Below are 20,719 nucleotides of genomic sequence, written 5' to 3'. Positions count from 1 at the left end.
GCTTCTCTAAGAAGTTTCTCAGGTGATTCTGATGCCTCGTCAGCTTTGGAAGTGAGAAGTTTATGCTGTTGTCTTCCAATGGTAGAAATTATGTTGAGGATCTGAACCCATTAGTGCCTCTCAGCATTATTGTGGTCTTGGAGTTCATCCATATCATAAACACTGAAATAAAGAAAGTGAATGTCCCTTATGGAAGAAGGTACTGACTTCCCACACCATCTGATCTTTATGGATGAACTCTAATGTAAAGATATTATTTCTTAATTGATACCATCTTTTTCTAGAACAGCTCTTTTCAACCCTTGTTAGACATAAGAATGGCAATGCCTCAGCCCCAAACCAGACCAATTTAATTGGAAACTCTGGGGTAGAGTCTGAGCTGAAATGTTTTTAAAGTACTGCAAATGACCTTAATGTAGTCAGGGTTGAGGATACTCTTTCTTCAAGTAGGATAAATTGTGTTCAAGTATTAGCCATTTTTTTTCTTCTGGAAATAGGGAAAAATCCTAATTTTAAATGTTGAGTATTTGCTTTTTAAAAATTGTGCATACTTAAGGCATATAACATGAGAACTAATTAGATATTCATATATATAATGATTACTACAATCATGTTAACATATCTTCTCACATAGTTACTTTACCATCTTTTAATTTATTTTTTGATGACAGCACCTAAAATGTACGGTCTTAGAAAATTTCCAGTATTCTACAATATTATTAGTTATAGTCATCATGCTGTATATTAGTTCTCCAGACTTACTCATCCTACAAAACTATCATTTTGTATTCTCTGATCAACATCTGTCCATTTCCCTCACCTCCCCATCCCTTGTAATCAATGTTCTAGTCTCAGCTTCTGTCAATGTTCTAGTCTGCTGCTGTGTATTTGACTTTTTTCTTTTCTTTTCTTAGATTCCACATAGAAATGAGAATGCAATTTTTGTTCTTCCTGTGTCTGGTTGATTTCATTTAATATCATATACTCCAGGGTCAGCCATGTTGTTGCAAATCCAGGATCCCCTTTTTAAATGTTGAATTTATATTAAATATTAATTAAAATATATAAAATAAACATAAATATAAATATTTTCTTTATCCATTCATCTGTCGGGGGTGTTTAGCTTGTTTACATATTTTCTTTTATTTGTTTGCACTACTGACATTTTAAATATTAAAGGAGCCAAGGTAAAAAGTAATGTGTCTGACATGGGCATGTGTTCTCATCAACTTTACTCATTTGAACTTAACACAAAAACACACTCATACTTTTATACGTTTAAGAATGTGTCTTAGGTTTTTAGGTAACCTGGAGGTAATTGTAAATGGCTCTATAAGGAAAATAAAGTTTATAACTGCTAACAGAAGCTTAAACTAATCAGTTTTCTCCCACGTATATTCTACGAGTTGTTCATGCCAACTTTGGGTCAGGCACTGTCCTGGGTTCTTAGGGTACAACTGAGAACACAGTTCTTGTCTTCATGGCTTTGTAATAAGTAACATTTTCACTTTCTGCCTCCATCTCTAGGTTACTCATGATCATTCTTAGAGGGTTGGCAGGTTGGAAAACTGGGACTATCATTCTTATTTCCTGAGTTTCAGATTTGGGACAAAGATCATGGAATTATACTGACTCTTAAAATGAAGTGTTTGAGGCCACTTAGTTATGTGAATAAAATTTATTATTTTTATGTTTTATTTCACACCTGTTGACTACGCATCAAAGAGAAACTTGGATGGCTTATGTTTTCAATGATATTTGAAGATAGTAATGCTAATTGTGGTATTTTCCAAGCAATTCAAACATTCTTCTGTTCATTTCTAAGTATTGTAAATACCCTTTTGTAACACAAAACTCCCATTAATAACCACTGAAATGTCATTTTTTCCTAACCTTTCTTTCTTGAAAGTTTGAGTTCTGCTATTGACTCAATTTTTTTTAATGCCCTGAGGATTTCCCTTCATTAAAAATAAAAAGGCCACTGAACAAGAATGGTATTGTTTCTATGAATAGATGTGGCAAAAGAATAAAGTCAATGTTAAGATTATCATTCTTGTCAATATCCTTTCAGTTATATTTTGTAGACCAAAGTGAGGGTGAAGGCCAGGGAAAGGCTGGAAGGCATAATAAGTATAGGCATTCTTTTTTGGCTCAAGATAATTCAAGCCCAACTAGAGCAAGATTTTGACCTAAAAAAGAAATTTTTCTGAGAATAATCTCCTTAGGCAAAGATAACCCAACAAATGATACCAAAAAGCTTTTTACATTATGTGAGAGTGGAGATATAGTTGAAAAAAAATGAGAATCTTTTCTCTGAAATGGTCTTGGTATTTTTACTCCTTGGAAGCCCATTTGTGTGCCTGTGTTAGTTTTCTTTCTCCTTTTACTGATAACAATATCATTAAAAATTAAACTCAGAACTTCTATGGAGGATGCTTTTGTTGAGTTATGAAAGGTAAAACGTCTCCTATTCTGACAGGCTTTAGATAGATGCTTCTAAAATAAAGTATTTTGAATACATACAAAATGTTTAATTGATTTTGTGTTAGTGTTGACTTTTATGATAAAAATACTATTTCTCAATTCTTGTTCAAAGAGGAAACACCTATTTGAAGTTTTTGCCCTCCATTTATTGAAAACTAATTTCAAAAATTATTCAACCACTAATCACGTTTGTTGAAACTGATCAACCGGTCTACTGGCTTAAATTTCCATATATCGGAATCCCTGGGTGCCACAGCGGTTTAGCGCCTGCCTTTGGCCCAGGGCGCGATCCTGGAGACCCGGGATCGAATCCCACGTCGGGCTCCCGGTGCATGGAGCCTGCTTCTCCCTCTGCCTGTGCTCTGCCTCTCTTTCTCTGTCATGAATAAATAAATAAAATCTTAAAAAAAAGACTGATATGTTTTTTTGATATGGCCACAGTGAAATGTTCTGTAGGAAGGAATGATCAATTGTAGCAGGACATACAAGGAACTATAAGGTAGGACTCTTCCAATATTCCTTGAGATTTCCTTTTATCCATCCTCATTTAATACCATGACACTTTCTCAGCATGGACCCTGCAGACAGAGGTGACTACATATTCAACCTCTATTCCAGATTCACACCCTGAAGGGAAAAGAAATGCTGTACAAATAGGTTGAACCTCAGGTTTGCTTTGAGAGAGCGAAAGTTTACATTTGTCAGAGCAAAATGAAGGAGCATGGTAGAAGGCGAGCACTGGGTGCTCGGGAGTTGAGTGCCACCGCCCCCAGTCTAATGGGTAATAGAGTCATTAATTCTGCTGATTAACTTGGCCTTGGGGTTCATGGAAATGACATCCACCTCTTTTTTTTTTAAGCTCAAACTATGGAACGAGGGAACATAAAAAAACAAGCTAATTAGAGAGAAATCAGGAGAAAAGACGCAGAGAGGAAAGAAAGACAGTTTGAGCATTAATGAGACTTGTTTGGGGAGAGAATGTGACAGGCTCTTCAAAAGCATTATTGTCAAATGTGTCACCATTTCATAGATGGCGAGAGCTACCTTTGAGCTTCATGCTGATAGTTAATGATTTGAAACTATAAAAAGATTGAAAAGGTAAAAGGGAAAATGTCAGACTCAACTGGATTTTAATGAGCTTTCTTCTTTTCTTTTTCTTTCTTTCTTTTTTTTTTTTTTCAAGGAAAACCGCCTGAAAAGTAGAGAAAGTTTGTGTTCTTTCTATCCCTCACTCTCTGGATTCACATTTATTTCTTAAATATAGTGGACAAAAGAACAGTGGGAGAGATATATCAAAGGTTGACACTGAAAGATCTGGGATGTTTTACTTTTCTGAGAAGATGGTTGGCAGTGAGAGCAGTGCAGGGGTTTGAATGACAACAATAAGGAGAGATTGATGGAGGAGATGGCAATAGTGCTTGTTTGTTTTTTGGGGACGTGCTGAGCAGAAGCTATCTTCACACTGTGAAATGTAACAAAGAAATCCAAAGTGATTACGCAGGTTCATTTGTCAGTATCACTGCTCCAGCTATTGCTGTGTGCAACAATGAGATGACAAGGCATTTATTGCTGATGGTTGGTTATTAGTCGCATTATAGGAAACATTAGAGCAGAGTAGGATACATAGACCAGGGAGACAATAGCTTTCTGGGCTCTGAACTCAGCAGGGTAGCCTTGTCATTAAATTTGGTAGTGCCAATTTAATTTTTTTTTTTAAAAAAATAAACTGGAAAGAAACTTTGAAAATGAATTCTGTAACCCCATTTTTACCTTAATAGTAACTGTCAGGATTTCGCTCCCTGGGCTCTCAGTTCTGAGTTAGTAAGCTGAGCACATAGAGGAGGCTCACATATTTTCAACAGAATTGAATGCTAGTGGGAAAATCAGAACCAAATTTCAGTTCTTTTTAGGTGATTTTCTTGTGGTCCTTGAAACATTAAATTCTGATTATGGTATAGAACCTATGAACAGATTACTAATCAGGTGGCAGGGTCAAACCAATTGCCTTACTTAATGAGTTTCTGATGAATTCCTTTCTGAAATAAGACACCTAAATTGCTGATTTGAAAGTGGTAGGCCAGCTCACTCACTGCAAAGCAAAGAGGCTGCATGTAGAAGAGGGACCTGAAATCTTTTTTGTTCTTTCAAAGTTCATTGTCCTGTACCGACTGATGCAAATAGTTCTGGACTCATTGTGAGCATGTATGTGTGCTTGTTATGTCCACACATGTATTTTTTGGTCCAATTACCTGTAGAAAGATTGTAAGCAGAATAGAGGAAGAAAAAGAACGGAGATTAAAACAACTAACTGATGATCTTAAGGGCACAGGGGATTAAAAAATTAAAAATCTCTGCACAGCAAAGGAAACCATCAATAAAAGTAAGAGACAACCTACTGAATGGGAGAAGATACTTGCAAATGACGTACCCAACAATGGGTTAGTATCCAAGAGCTTATACAACTCAACACCAAAACCCCACATAATCCAATTAAAAAATGGGCAGAAGCCATGAACAGACATTTCTCCAAAGACATCCAGATGGCCAACATCACTCAACATCAAAGAAATGCACATCAAAACCACAATGAGATATCACCTCACACTTGACAAAATGGCTAAAATAAACACAAAAAACAAATGTTGGCAAGGATGTGGAGAAAAAGGAACTCTCATGCACTGTTGGTGTAAATGCAAACTGGTACAGACACTTTGGAAAACAGAACGAATATTCCTCAAAACATTTAGAAATAGAAGTACACTATAATCCAGTAATCACACTGCTTGGTATTTACCCAGAGGATACAAAAATTCAAAATATATGGGTACCTCTATGTTTATCACAGCATTATTACAATTGCCCGTTTACGGAAGCAGCCCAAGTAGCCATCAATAGATGAATGGATAAAGAAGATATGGTATTTATACACAATGAAATATTACTCAGTCAAAAAAAAAGAGAATGAAATCTTGGCATCTTGCAATAACATGGATGGATCTAGAGGGTTCTAATGCTAAGTGAGATAAGTCAGAGAAAGACAAATACAATATGAGTTTGCTCAGATGTGGAATTTAAGAAGCAAAACAAAGAAAAAAGGACAAACCAAGAAACTAAACTACAGAGAACAAACTGGTGGTTATCAGAGGAGAGGTGGTTGGGGGGATGGGTGAAACAGGTGATGGGGATTAAGAATGCATTTATCATGATGAGCAATGAGTGATGTATAGAACTGTTGATTCACTCTATTGTACGCCTGAATCTAATATAACTATGTTAACTCTACTAGAATTAAAATAAATCAATCTGAGACCAATCCAAATAGTCAAAATTACTAAGAGAGTTCGGCTCTTGGGTAAGTGGAGGCCTAGAGGTTTAAATAAACCTGACCATGGTTGTAGTCATTATCTGCTTTAAAACTAGAAGCCTAGATATATATTTCAGAACCTCTCTGATTTCTGCTCCAGGCAACTAGGTATACACTCATTAGATTTAAGTGGCTTTCTTCCATACTATTGTGGATCATTTAAATAAATTTTCTGCAATGGCAAGCAAGATGGAAGCCCCTGAGGCCTCTCCTTTGGTGCTGGGCATGAACAACGTTCTACGTGAAGCACGGACGATATTGTTACAAAGTTTATTGGAGGAAATATGGGTTGGTTCCAGCTGGAAAGGGTGTTGTTTCTTCAGGATTGCCATTTCCCTGAGGGCTTAGTTAGGAATTTCCTTTTTAAGAAGCCTTTCCTGATCCCTAAGAGCTGTGTTAAGTATCTCTCCTTTGTGCTTTTCTGTCATTGCACTTGGCACATTTTATTAAAATTTGTCATTCGCATGGCTGCTCTTTTCTATTTGAGGGTAACATATTAAGAAAAGATGTAAGTAAACGTCTTTAGTTAGTAGATAAATCCAAATAAAATAGAAAGTAGAAATAAATCTATCACATACATATATATATAATTTTGTTCTTTATCTTTTTTTAAAAGGATTTATTTTAGAGACAGCATGAACTGGGGGAAGAGCAGAGGGAGAACAAGAGAGAGAATCTTCAAGCAGACTCCCTGCTGAGCATGGAGCCCCCCATATGGGGCTCGATCCCAGGACCCTGAGATCATGACCTGAGCCTGAAATCATGGGTCAGTTGCTTAACTGACTGAGTCACCCAGGCACGCCTGTTCTTGATCTTTTTAAACTTCTCTTAAACTTCTCTTCTCTCCCCTCTGGTCTTATTCAGAGAGTCTTGGAGACCGTATACATGTTCCCTGCACCCTCTTCCCTGCCAGCCATTCACTTTAATGAGACCTCTAAGTCACCAAACAATGTATTTGTAAGGACAAAATTTAATCCTTCATTAGTATCTTGTCTCTCAATACCATGCTATCAAATATTTTGAGAATATTTGTTGAGAAGAGAAAATACTTAATTTCAAAGCAATCACGATTGGTTCCTCTAGGGAAGACAGAGGCCAAAACATTGCTTCTTTTTTTTAGTTCTTTCATGGAGTTTTAAATAAGTTCTTGTCTTTCTTGAGTGACACGGGTATTATAAGCTACCACTCCCTTCATGTATCATTCCATTAAATTGTTCACAGCAATCAATCCAGGTCAGCTAGGCAGCACAGGGTCTTTAATTCCTGTTGTACAGATGAGCAAAGTGAGGTTCACGGAGTGTCTGGTCCAAGGGCAGGTGAGCAGGCAGGCAGCTGCTGAGCAGTGGGACTGATACTCAACACTTAATCTTTCTGATCCAGGACTGGTGGTTATTCCAATCCAGACACCAAAATGAGCTCTCCAGTTTGCCACAAGCTTCCTGTATGTTATGGTACTATTATTGCATCAGGAACTCCTCAGAAAACCACACTACATAAATGAATGTTGAACTGTTTTTTTTTTTTTTAAATGGCTATTCCTAAAGGTAGACAAGCTCTTTCTGTGAGAGCCATACAGATGTTAAAGGCACATGCGTAACAGAAATGACACTTGATTTAGGAGGAGCTCAGTAGGGTTGAATATAAAGCTGTATATGATTTCACTTCAAAGAATAACCGAAAAATATTTTCTAAAAGTAGTTTTAAAAGAAAAATACCATCTTGACCATCAGAAATAGAGTGTCTTAATGACACAGGGGCTAAGCAAACTGCCGGTGTATGTATGAGTATGGGTATGTGTCTGTGTGTATGTGTGTTTTTGTGGCATATAAGGTTTGCCAAATTTTTGCCAGTGGTGCTAAATACGAGAGTTATTGAGCAATCACAGTGAGAGTTCTAGGGCTCTACAGCTGGAATCTGTGCAGGTGCAGCTTTCTGGTTGCTGGCCCGCGTTATTTTGCAATACTGCTGGCAGTAACCACTTTTAAATAGAAACATGATTGCACTTTATTTTAATATTTCTCTTTTCTATTTTTTCCCCCTACTGTAAATCAATCCTTCTCTGAGCCTAAAGTCCTTGCCAAGGTGTTGGGTAACAGAGTAAGCCCACCGGGTTGAGCCTGTTTTCAGTGCTTGGAAACACACTGGGTAAGTTGCCTGCAGTTGGTGGAGCACACATGATGGAGCGAGAACATGTTAGCCACAGAAAGCAAACTTTTCCTAAGCTTTTGTGACATTTGGAGATGGTCCATTTCACTGTTTCAGAGACCATGGGAGGTAGCAGGCATATGTCCACTATGTGACCAAATTAAGAATGGCCCCTTCTTCTGGTTGGCTCTCTTGCCCTGTAGGTTCTAGGAAGATTCTATGCTAAATTAAGTTCTTGGGAATCAAATAGCTCACTCTGCAGAATAATAATTGAAGTAGTTTACACTTAAGTAAAGCTTACTCTGTGACAGACCATTCTTCTAAAGACTTTACATATCTTGATTCATTTAATCTTCAACTCTCTAAGGAAAGTACTGTTCTTTTGTGTGTGTGTATACATTTAGTTTTATTGTAATAGAGCAACTTGTACATAACATTTAAAATGGAGCATCATCTTTCCTTTCCAGTGAAACAAAAAGTTTAAAAATAGGAACAAAATTATAATAGAGACTGTCAATTCCAAATAAGGTCCCATAGGTTCTGCTGATCCTTCCATCAAGTGGGAAGTGGCAGGAGAGAGTTTTATTTTAAAAGTGTCATCTTAAACTGCAAGGATGTCCATTAAATTTCACAAATGTGCCAAAGGAGAAACCATGTTGTCAAAATGCCCACTTGACCCACCAAGACATCTCAAACCCACTCTTTGCTGACCTTCTATAACCCCATTTTTAAAAAGTTTTTTTTTTAAACAAGACAAAGTATGTACATATCGCTAAATGCTAACTGTCCTGATTCACGTAGAGACACAGTGTAATCTCTGAGCCCAACATACAGAGAAAGAGGAAAACTAGAATTCTAGACACTACTACATAGGGGCCTCACACCCTCCAGCTTCTAGCAGAACTAAGGGAGCAGAAGGTTTTCCTTTTTTTCACCACAGACAACAGTGGTGTTGATTCCATCAAGTTTTTGTTGAGACAGGAAGGGATAAAAAATAAATTTGGAACAGAAAGGGGCAGAGACTCTTTTCTCACTGTATTCTGCTCAAGGTATTTCTTCCTCAAATAAGTTGAGAACCATGGTATCAAGGGAGAAAAAAGAGACTTCGAAAACTAAGGTGAATGAGCAAAAGAGGAAGAAAAAAAAAGACTGCAACTTGCTCCTGGAGACTGGAGAAAATCAGAAAAGGAAGGTTGGAATCCATCCGTGTTCCATGACTCATCTTCTCCTTCATCCGTCTCTCCTTCTTCATCAATATCTTCCAATCCTTATTCTTTTTGAAAAAAGTATTTATTAGAGAAAAAATAAAAGTATTTATTAGAGCGAGTGAGAATGGGTGGGGCGGCCGAGGGAGAAGGAGAAGCAGACTCTGCTTCTCCCTGTCAGCAGGGAGCCTGACACAGGGGTCAATCCCAGGACCCTGAGATCATGAGCCAAAATCAAGTGTTGTATGTGTAACCAACTGAGTCACCCAGATGTCCTCAATCCTTATAGGATTTTACATATGGAAAAACTGAGGTAAGAAGAAGTTTAATTTGTCGAAGGACACATACTAAGTAGAGCAGTTGGGATTTGAGCACAGAGAATCTAACATCAGGTCTGCATTCTGAACCGCTGCGCTATACACATTTCATGTTGGAAGCTTGAGGCTACTTCATTTCATAGCCAAGATCATGCTGCCCGCCCCCTCTCTTCATGCTCTATTTGTGTGCACAGATCTGTCTCCCCACCTGGACACTGAGCTGCATAAAGGGTAAGGAATCATTTTTTAATCTCTATATCTCTCCTTGCCGCTGAAAACTGGACTTTTCTATAGTAAGTATTTCATAAGATACACAAAGCAGACATTTCAAGGATTTGAGAAAATCATGCACCAAAATGCTTGACAATGCTGCAGAAGACCAAAATAATTAAGAGATTTCTCTTAAAGACTTAAAACGCAGTAAATTCAGCATAAAAAGAATTATCCAGTGTGTCAATTTGGGACATTTTCCCACAGGACCAGGACTCATGTAAAGTTTCTTGCCTGGTCTTAGACCTAATTAAGATCTCTATTCTTTGTAACATGAATGTAAGCACATTGTTTTTATGCAGGAGGAAGCATCCTTAGCAATTTTCCTTGGTGTTGGACAATATAATCCTTGTTTTTGAAATAATCCCTGTCCTCAGCTAGTTCCTTGGCTTCACCCTATAACCACATCTTCACTTAGTTCTTTAGAACAAATCCAAATGACCCATAACAGACTGTGTATTTTACACAACAGCTAGTTCTTCTGCTGGTTCTATCACTCTAAGCATAAACTGACACTATTTTCCTACTGATTGTAGCCGGATGGTGCTATGAAGAGGTCATCAGGCTTGCCTTTTGCTTGTAAGCCATTTGAGATGCCAAACTTTTTTTTTTTAAAGCCTGTTTCTTTCACCCTTGCATATAATTTTATAATTGCAAAGTACTCACCCCAAAGCAAAGGTTAAACATGGAAAGTTTTCCTTAAGCCTGTAAAAGCAAAGCAATGAATCAGGAGTTAAGAGTTAGTGATTTTAGTGCCACATTTTCCAGTGATTAGCTATGTGGCTGACTAGCTGGGTGACCCTGAAGAGATTGAAAGATACGTTTTTTTAATAAAAGGAAAGAGGGGGAATTAGAGAATATATTTTCAATTCTCTTCTTTTAGTCTGGTCTCCAGATGATAAGGAGTCAGTCCCTTTTCTCTGGACCTGCATCATCTTCACTTTCCACCAAAGATCTAGGATGGGAATGAAACTACATCAGAGAATGTAATCTTTGATCTTTTGTAAGTGAGGAATATAAGCCTTGTAGTTGAATGTTTTGATGAAACTTTGAAACTTTCAGGTAGGTTTTCATATGTGCACATTTACCTTTTGGATTTTGGATTTTAGAGCACCAGAAGTTGACCTAAGAATTAGAATTTACTAGGAGGTTTCTTCCTGGCGCACCTGGGTGGTGCATACCGTTAAGAGTTTGACTCTTTGTTTAGGCTCAGCTCGTGATTTCAGGGTCATGAGCGTGGAGTCTGCTTGAGATCCTACCCACCCTCACTCCTCTCTCTGCCCCTCCTGCTCATGCTCTCTTTCTCTCTCTCTAAAATAAATCTTAAAATGTTTCTTCCTCCACAGGTGACTTTTTGAATGATCTCAAGAATCCATGCTTACGGTTGCTAAGGATCCTTCTAACTCTGTTTCCTTGAAGCTATACAAATACCACTCTCACCCCATCTTGCAAACTGACACTATTTACCTTCACATGTTATTCTTCACTTGCTACTCAAAGCTTGACTGTCACCCAGCACCATCAGCATCACCTGGGAGCACGTTAGAAATTCAGAACTACCAGGTCGCCTGGGTGGCTCAGTCAGTTAACTGTCTGCCTCCTGCTCAGGTCATGATCCTGGGGTCCTGGGATTGAGCCCCACGTTGGGCTCCCTGGTCAGTAAGGAGCCTGCTTCTTCCTCTCCCTCTGCATCTCCCTCAGCTCGTGCTCTCGCTCTCAAATAAATAAATGAAATCTGGAAACAACAACAAAACTCAGACCCATCAAATCAGAAACTGAAGTTTAACAAAACCCCCAGGTAACTCAGGTACATATTAATGTTTGAAATACACAGCTCAAAAATCACTGAGATTCTTGTGAGTGCCTTTTAAGATACCAGCGTCTGTTTAATGTGGTGCTACCTGAATCAAAATGTATTGGTATACAGTTGACCCTTGAACGATGGTGGGTGTTAGGTATACTAATCCACACACAGGTGGAAATCTGTTTGTAGCTTTTGAGTCCCTAAAATGACTCTATTTTGACCAGAAGCTGTAGAAGACCCTAAGGAGTTGAATAACACATTTTGCATGTTATATGTATTATATACTATAATTCTCATAGAAGTGGGCTAGAGAGAAAATGCTATTAAGATCATAAAGAGAAAATTCATGTACAGTATTGTACTGTATTGAGGAAAACAATCTGCATATAAGGTGACTGGTGGAGTTCAAACCCGCACTGCTCAAGGGCCAAATGTACTAGAAACTCAGATCCTTGGGTGTAATTCCACCACGAAAACAGAGTATGCATGATAGGGGAGAGAGGGTCTAGCATTATTTTCAACATAGATTAGGATGCTGATTTCTTAAGTCAGCACAGGCTCACAGCAAAATTTGGGCTTTGATTCATTAGGAATTAATTGACTCGGTTGCACATAGAGACATCTAAGAAGGTAGAAGTGTGGAGGCCAGCTGTGTCATGAGGCCAATAACATGATCTGATGCTTTGTAGGGAAGGTTAGAGCTGAAGAACCATTTAAAATTTATGTGGCAATTAGGGGCCATTATCACCCCTCCCCCTTGTCGTAAAACGTTTGTTTATCAACTAACCTTGTAGGACATTATTACTTCCCTCTCTTGTGAACCATAGGGTGTGTTTTGACTCCACTGCTCAATGAGGGAAGAACAATGGAAAAGCTGCTTCTTAGCAGATGGGGTCTTTTCTTTGGTGTCTTCCTGCCTCTAGTTCCAGATTTTACCTTTCTTTTGCTTTTTTTGTCTTCACTATATCAGTTAGTTTCTGTTGGTGCTCCTGAGCTCGGAACCTGGGTGTCCAATGCTTGGTGTGTGTTTTTTCCTCTCCCACCTCTTGTCTTCCTCCACACCTAAAACCTGCCTTCTGTCTTCTCTAAAATTGTGCCATGTTACATGATTCACAAGGCTAGAGGATATTTTTTCTCTGGAATATCTAAACTGTAGCAACAAAATTCTGTTTCTTTCCAGGTACTTGTCTCTGCTGAAGCCCTTCAGACATCCGTGTGGGTGAGTGGGTGAGTAGAGGTGACAATACTAAGGGGAGGGTGATATAGCCTGTTTGAAATGTCTCTGACTCCCTCTGCCTGGGTGTTACCCCTTTGTACTCAGCCTGTGCATCTGATCTAGCCACAGACAGGATGGGAAACTAGCTTCACAAAACCTTCACTGGAAAGCAGTGGAAGTAAAAGGAACATTGTGTTCATGTTGAAGATGGTCCCTGAAGATCAATGGACTTGTGTCCTGAGCACATACACTCAGTATGCGCTAAGGTCATTAAGCAGAGAGACTGGGGTGAGGACGTCAGCCTCCCAGGAAGCTGGTGAATGAGCCTGAGCCGCAGTTCAGAGCCTATGGGCATAGACTCTGCCACTCCTCTGACCACTGCTGAGCTTAGTGTGAAGCTCAGGGATCAGGTGAATGTTCATCATTTCCATTAATGACCTAGAGATGGTTGGGGTATGCTTGGTTCTATTTTCCTCTTTCATCCACAGCAGGAAAGGGGCTCTTGGACCTGGCCAAACCCTTTCTTGTGTGGGCAGCACATTGGCGTGTTCCACTCCCATACAGGGACTCCGGGATTCATGGAGATAGGCTGCACCTGCTCTTCTTGTGGCCACGTGGCCTCCAGTAAGTTTGTAACCTTGGGTAGATTGATTGGGATCTTAATCTAATCGTACAGTGGAACTGTGTTTGTGGCTTTTGCCTGCCATCCTGTGGACCATCTGATGTGCTGAAACCTTTAGTCTTGGAAGACAGTTCTTTAGCCACGTGTGTGACAAATTTCCCAAATTCTGATGTCTATGGAGCGTTCATACCATGTTGAGTAATGTCTGAATTACTTGACCTAGGTGCCATATGGTAAGTGTTACCTTCCGCATTTGACAATTAAAGAAACAGATTGACAACCTTGCCTGGAACCATCAGGCATGGTCAGGTTGTTTTCCTCAGCGAGGCTGTTTCTTCCTTCTGTCCATGCCCTAAACCTTTATGCCGTTTGAACAAGAACATGATTTAATATACCCTCTCTCTGTTGATGTAGAATGTTTCCTTACGATTATGCTATTTACTTTAACACATTACAATAAAAATTCTCAGTCCGCATATTTCAGCTCTCTCCAGAAACAATCTTACTTTAGGTCTTCGCCTGCCCATTTCTGGACACTTCTACAGGTCTGAAAGGGATCAAGAAAGTGGTCTTATGCCACCAGGAACCCTCTCCTTGCTCATTTTTATAAGCAGTTACACCCTTCATCCAAGCTAATAAACTAAATATAGTTTATTTTAAATGGTTCATTTGGCTTGAGGACTACTTGAATATTTTTACTGGATACGTTTCTTAACAAATTTGGAGAAAATAAAGACTGCATTCCCTAGTCAACAAATATTTGAGTTTCTACCTTTTTTTTTTCTTTCTTTCTTTTTTTGGTAAGACCCTGTGTTGGGAGCTATGAGGCGTGTGATAACCTGGTCCACCTGGTCTCTGAACAGGTGTGATGGTTAATTTTATGTGCCAACTTGACTGGGCCACAGGTGTGTCTGAAGGTGTTTCTGTATGAGATTAACATTTGAATTGGTAGGCTGAATGAAGTCAATTGCACTCCCTAATATGGTAGGGTATCGCCCAGTCAGTTGAAGATCTGTTGTCTGCTTTGAGTTGGGACATCAGTCTTTTCCTATATTTGGATTTGAATTGAAGACTGAAAACACTGTCTCTTCATGGACCTCAAGCCTGATGGCTTTTGGACTGGGAACTACGCTATCAGCTTTTGTGGTCTCCAGTTTGCCAACTACAGATCTTAGGACTTCTCAGCCTCCATAATCACGAGCCAGTTATATGCAATAAATTTCTTTATCTCTCTCTCTGGAGAACCTTTACTAATATACTAGGTGATACCAAACACACATTTCAAGCTCCAGTTATATTGGAAAATAATCAATAAACATCAGTGTATAAATTAAGGTGTACAGCATGATGGTTGGATTTACATATACTGCACAGTGATTACTGCAGTGGGTTTAGTTAACATCAATCATCTTTTATAGTGACAACAAAAAGAAAATATTTTTTCTTGTGATGAGAACTCTTAGGATTTCCTCCCTTACCAACTTTGCTATGTACATTGTAGCAGTGTTAGCTATGGTGATAATCTTGTATGTGACATCCCTAGTGCCTATTTATCTTATACTTGCAAGTTTGTACCTTTTGGCCATCTTCCCCCAGCCCCTCCTCCTCCCACCCATCCCTTCTGGTAACCACAAGTCTGATCTCTTTGGTGTTTTTTTATTTTGTTTTTCAAACACATCTCTTTCTGTGGGAAATATCTATTCTTGGATGCCATTCTCCAAGATAGAGTAGATAAATTCCAAATAGGTTTTGTTTAAGGAATTCTACAGATATGAGTCATTTAATAAGTCCGTCTGAGGAAAAGTGCAGTATCAATAATAATTGGACACACTTCAACCAGTACATTGGACAAGAACCTCTTCATAGTGATCTCTTTGTGAGAGTTGTAACATGTCTGAAAATGGAAGACAGTATTTCCATTGTTTCCTGAGCCTCAAAGGGAAGGAAGATGTTAAATGCCAAGTGCCAGGCCCCAGAGGAACAATCAATGTTGACTAACTCATCGCAGGGCCAAAACTTCTCTGGGTTGGGAAAGATGATTTCATGTGCTTCTGAGTGTGACCATGGCAGAGTTTCTCCATAAGAAACAGAGAAGGAAATGGCGTGTTTTTTTATGGGCCAGGAGGTTGATTTTTCTAATTAGCACAGGCCCTTTGCCTCTAAATCTTCAATCCCATTCTAATATCTTTTATGGCTGAGTGGCACTCATATAACATAATATTCACCATTTTAAAGTGGACAATTGAGTGGCATTTAGTGCATTCACAGTGTTGTGAATGCCTAGTTCCAAAAATTTTCATCACCTCAAAAGGAAACCCCGAACCCCTTAAACAAATCCTCTTGGTTCCTCCCTCCCTTCCAATGCCCAGAAACCCTATAGATTTACCTATTCTAATATAGTTTTAAAATAATACTCTTTTTACAAGAAAAAACTAACAGAACACAAGTAACATAATTGAAGGAGTAAATGCAACTTACGGGTGGTTTAGATATTTGTTGTGCATGCAGAATTCTTGGAGAAAGGGCTACCTACGTGAATCTAGCACTTGCAAAGTATGAGATTGTGAGTATTTCTCAATAATGGTGAGCCAGGCAGGCTTTTGTTGAAGCTATTCTGGGAGGTTCCACCAAGGTGCTCCACAGGAAGCAATGCCCTTGGGACTCCTTGCTGGCCACATACTGGCTGCCAGTCAAGTCAGCACATTGCACCCATGGTTTAGTGTCGAATCCCAGCACTTTCCAGCTGTTTGGCTTTTGGTTACTATAGACTGAGAAAGCTGGTAGTGGGTTCTCTCTGAGGACTGCTTTCCATTTCTGACAGAGCCATCTCATGGTCTTTTTTCTCCTTAGTCAGCAGATATCCTAGCTGAGTTTTGGTCAACTATTGGTCTCTCTCTTCTCAGTTTTAAATATTCTATTGAAAATGATCAGGAATTTGCAGAAAGTCATGGGCTTTTGAATGTATGTGGATTCTTTTTTTTTTTAATTTTTATTTATTTATGATAGTCACACACAGAGAGAGAGAGAGGCAGAGACACAGGCTGAGGGAGAAGCAGGCTCCATGCACTGGGAGCCCGACATGGGATTCGATCCCAGGTCTCCAGGATCGCGCCCTGGGCCAAAGGCAGGCGCTAAACCGCTGCGCCACCCAGGGATCCCTGTATGTGGATTCTTGATTATGATGAAGTCGTTGCTCTATTTTTCCAAGTGGAGGGAATAGATGGGGATGCCTTTTATCTGCCCTATTGCACACCCCAAGAGTTAGGGGCAATTTATGGTGAGGGGCAATTTTCGAAGAACAAGGATGAGGCTCTTGGGAAATGAGAAGTGCCCACTCTAGCAAATAGTCTCTTGAACATGAGGGAGGGAAGCGAGAATTCTTCATGGGTCTGTGGGATGGCCATGGAATGTGTGTGCTTTGTAACTCTTGACTCTCTTCACAGATTTGTACACATGAAAACACCTCCACTTCTTGGTGGGGGAAAGGGCTTCCTGCCTTGTCAGGCTGTGCATGTTATATATACACTCTGCATCTCAAGAGTGTGCTTTTCACATAGAGAACTGTCAGGGGATTCTTCTCCAAATTACTGACTTACTCCTTTCTTTTACCATAGCTAAAACTATAAGAAATTGCATTTGAAAATGGTCATAGGTATTTATAGTCAATTTCTAACCAACTGAAATCTCCTTGTAATTTTTTTAAAGATTTTATTTATTTATGAGAGAGAGAGAGAGAGAGAGAGAGAGAGGCAGAGACACAGGCAGAGGGAGAAGCAGGCTCCATGCAGGGAGCCCAACGTGGGACTCGATCCTGGGTCTCCAGGATCAGGCCCTGGGCTGAAGGTGGCGCTAAATCACTGAGCCACCTGAGCTGCCCTCCTTGTAATTTCTATTTGACTATTTTGGTTCTGTTCTGGACAAAGAGTAAGGCAAGTGGTCCTTCTTCCTTGCCAGCCATTTAGACATAGGAAGACAGAAATCATTTCCTTTAAGGTCTGTTACCGGTGTAGCCTAAACAGTAAAGTTGAAAAAAGTATCACTTCACTCACTGTTCTTCTATCAATGCCAATCAGGTATTGGCTCACTCTTCGTGGATAGTCTACTGTAACTTAAAAAAAATCTTCTTTTGTGTATATTGATAATAATATCCCTGGTTTTCCATGAAATTTTACAGCATGTATTTTAATGTATCTCACTGGACATCATAGTAATCCTGAGGCAAGAAGTGTGGATGTTATAAAATGCATCTACCAATAAGGAAACAAAGAATCAGACTCGGTTAGCATCACCAGCACATCCAGCACAAGCTAGAAGGACACAGCCTGAGCCTTCCCTCTTTTTTTTTTTTTTTTTTTTTTGTATCATAAAACCATTTTGGGAAACTATACTCCAAGTTAGATCCCCCCACCCACCCACCCCCATCTCACAACTTGTGCATTTAAGTTTCTGGAACTAAATGAAATCTTTGTAAGTTTTAATGACAATCATTTTGCAAGGAGATAACATCAGGAAAAGCAGGTCTGTATTTTCCAGAATTCATCTTAAAATTTACTTGAGGAATAACAACACTTGTCTGTCTCTGTCTTCTTTTTTATGTTATTTTCAAAGATTATAAGATTGCAACAAAGATAGTGCCCTTTTTCTAGGAGTCCCTTTCCTTCCTTCCTTCCTTCCTTCCTTCCTTCCTTCCTTCCTTCCTTCCTTCCTTCCTTCCTTCCTTCCTTCCCTCCTTTTAAATCTGGATACCTGAATTTATTTAAATTACTGATGTACTCATTTTAATTTCCCTCCACCTTTTGGGTTTTGATTTCTGCCCATCTAGATTTGTTCCTAACTTTATTTTTAAATTTTCTTCATTGTTCCTGAGTTTAAAGGTATAATCTTTGCTAAAAGGAACCAGCCATGATGTACTTCTTTCTAAATGCTTGTGCACCTGCAGAGTTTCACTTTTCTCTCCTTCCCCCCTTCATTTCTGACCTCAACATGCTTCCACCATCACATTCATGGCCTTTCACACATGCATATACCTTCTTCCCATTGAGTGTCTAGTTATAACACCTACCTGCATTCATATGTGACAATGTACAAGGTGTGCTATAGTAGAAGAATGATTTATATAGGAAAGAGACACAGCTTTAAGGATTTCTGGGTCATTGTAGGATTGCGCATATCTGTTGTTAGATGAGACACAAGGTGAAGTGCTGTGAGTCTCATTTTAAAAATTGCTTGATGCAATTTGGAAAAAAAATGGGACATGAAAGTAAGCTAACATGTTTAAAAGGTCATCTGTGGGAAAAACATTTGCTCGATTTGGAGGCTGAAGATATATCTGGGAGAACAAAAGGATATAGTTTCAGGCATTTGGATTTAAGCTTTGGATTCTAAATTCAGTGCAAAACTGAAGGCTTTCAGGTTGGTTTTGGCTCAGTTTGGCAAAGTCTATGCTTTTTATTATTATCTGCCCCCTCACTTCTATATCCCTAACAAGGACAGGAGAGGAGAACTTTGTTATGTTCTTACCTTGGCGGCCAAATTGTTTAGGGAAAAATGTAAATTCCTCAGAGAACAAGTAATGCATTTGAGGGAGAATATTTTGCATGTGTCCCTATCAAAAATTTAGGACACTAAACGGTACCTAGGAAACACCTGCATACCAACAGTCAAGGCTTGTGGTTCCGTAAAACACCTTGACTAAGTTCTAATGTGGAATGTTGCATTCCTTTTTGATTAGCCTGAGTAGTTTTTTATTGTTTTGTTTAATGTGGCTGGCGAATGGTAGAGTGGTCTTAAAATCGAAGTGTATATACCGTTTGAAAATTATTTTTTATTATAAATATACTCTATGACACATATAATTTACAAGGTAGGTGGGTTTGATTGACCAACTTCAATGCTTCACATATTCCCTAGAGTAATCAGAGCCAATGTTGAGACAGGGCTTCCATCTGTGACCTTTTTCGGAGTTAAGGAAGGTGATTGCATGCTAACACTATAATAGATTTAATCCTCTGAAGTCCTGGTGCCATGCATCTCTACCCAGAGCTTACAACAGACTTGACATCTCTGCTAAAGAAAGGAAGTCAAAATGTAGCAAACTGACAACAAATGATAATGATGGAGAATGATAATAGTGAAGAAAACGAAGCTATATTTTGACTTCTTATAAAAAGCTGTTCATCTGAAACAAATTTGGAGAATACATATGATACAATCCTTGGAAGGTTTGGTGGCTGTCCCTGCCTCCCTTGTCCCAAGTGAAGAGCGCAGGTTCTCAGAAGACCAGGAGGAAGGAGAATGATGCAGACAGCCTGCGGCCACCAAACAGTCTTGATATTAGGGTGTAGAGCGTGCACTCTGGCTTTTGCTTGAATAACATACATAATATGTATTTTTTTTCTTTCAGGATTTTTTTTCCCCTCTTAGGAGAAAAGTGAAAATGCCCCAGCGATGTAAAGGTAGGGGAAAAACCCCACAGGCTAAATAAAACCCCTAATTCTGGGGAAGCAAGTGTTCATTTATCTTGCCTTGGACACCTCAACTAGCTCACAAGCCCTTGCTTCTCCATAATTCTGTGCTTGATTCAGGTTTCCCTCGGCCTTCTGCCTCCCTCACCCCTGCTACTGCCTGCCCCCGATTCCCTTCTCCATAATGCAGCAGAGCAGTATCCAGCAGAACTCCCTAATTCCATGTGGAATCTGAGCAGGCCCACCCCACATCCTTCTCTCTCTCTCTCTCTCTCTGGTCCCTCTGTCCCCCTCTTGCCCCAGATTTGTGCTTACAGGAGCTCACAGGCTGTTTGTTCTGCAAGCCGTCTGCTCCCTCACCCTTTATCACAGAGACTGCTGCACTGCTCCTTCCAAACGATGCTTGGAAGCCAGTTCGCTGGAGTGTGCAGTAAGTTGAATTGCCACTGCTTCCTGCTGTTTGCGTGATAGATAGTACCATAAAATGGATGTGATGTGGTTATTAGGCTGTGATTCGGTTCATACTGAGCTGTATTGATTGGTGTTGGTTCAGTGCTTGCTACATAGTTTATCAATTGACCTTCCAGATTATATCCTGCCTTTGCTTCTTTTACCTCTAATTCTACTTTATCTCCAGTTTTGCGGCTCCTAATTTTCTTTTGCTTGATTTCTCCCAGTATTTCTTTAGTTTTCTATTACCCAGAAAGGCTTCTCTAATGAAACCATATTTTCCCTGCTCGCCATGCTTATTTACTTATTTATTTATTTAAGCCGGGCTGGCCTTCGTTATTCCAGCATATCACTTTCATCCTTTGAATGTCCAACTTC

The 20,719-nt window shown here is 39.4% G+C and overlaps 1 long non-coding RNA gene across 1 annotated transcript in view; it reads left to right on the top strand.

Moving 5' to 3' along the window:
* LOC144306568 (uncharacterized) overlaps positions 1-20,719 on the top strand; it is a 98,763-nt gene that overhangs the window by 52,124 nt on the left and 25,920 nt on the right. Inside the window, exon 2 of the long non-coding RNA XR_013373643.1 lies at positions 12,770-12,816. This is a non-coding gene — a long non-coding RNA (uncharacterized LOC144306568). The remainder of the gene's footprint in view (positions 1-12,769; positions 12,817-20,719) is intronic.

Source organism: Canis aureus, chromosome 37 (genome assembly GCF_053574225.1).
Source record: "Canis aureus isolate CA01 chromosome 37, VMU_Caureus_v.1.0, whole genome shotgun sequence".
Taxonomy (NCBI): domain Eukaryota; kingdom Metazoa; phylum Chordata; class Mammalia; order Carnivora; family Canidae; genus Canis; species Canis aureus.
This window is presented reverse-complemented; position numbering and strand designations above follow the sequence as displayed.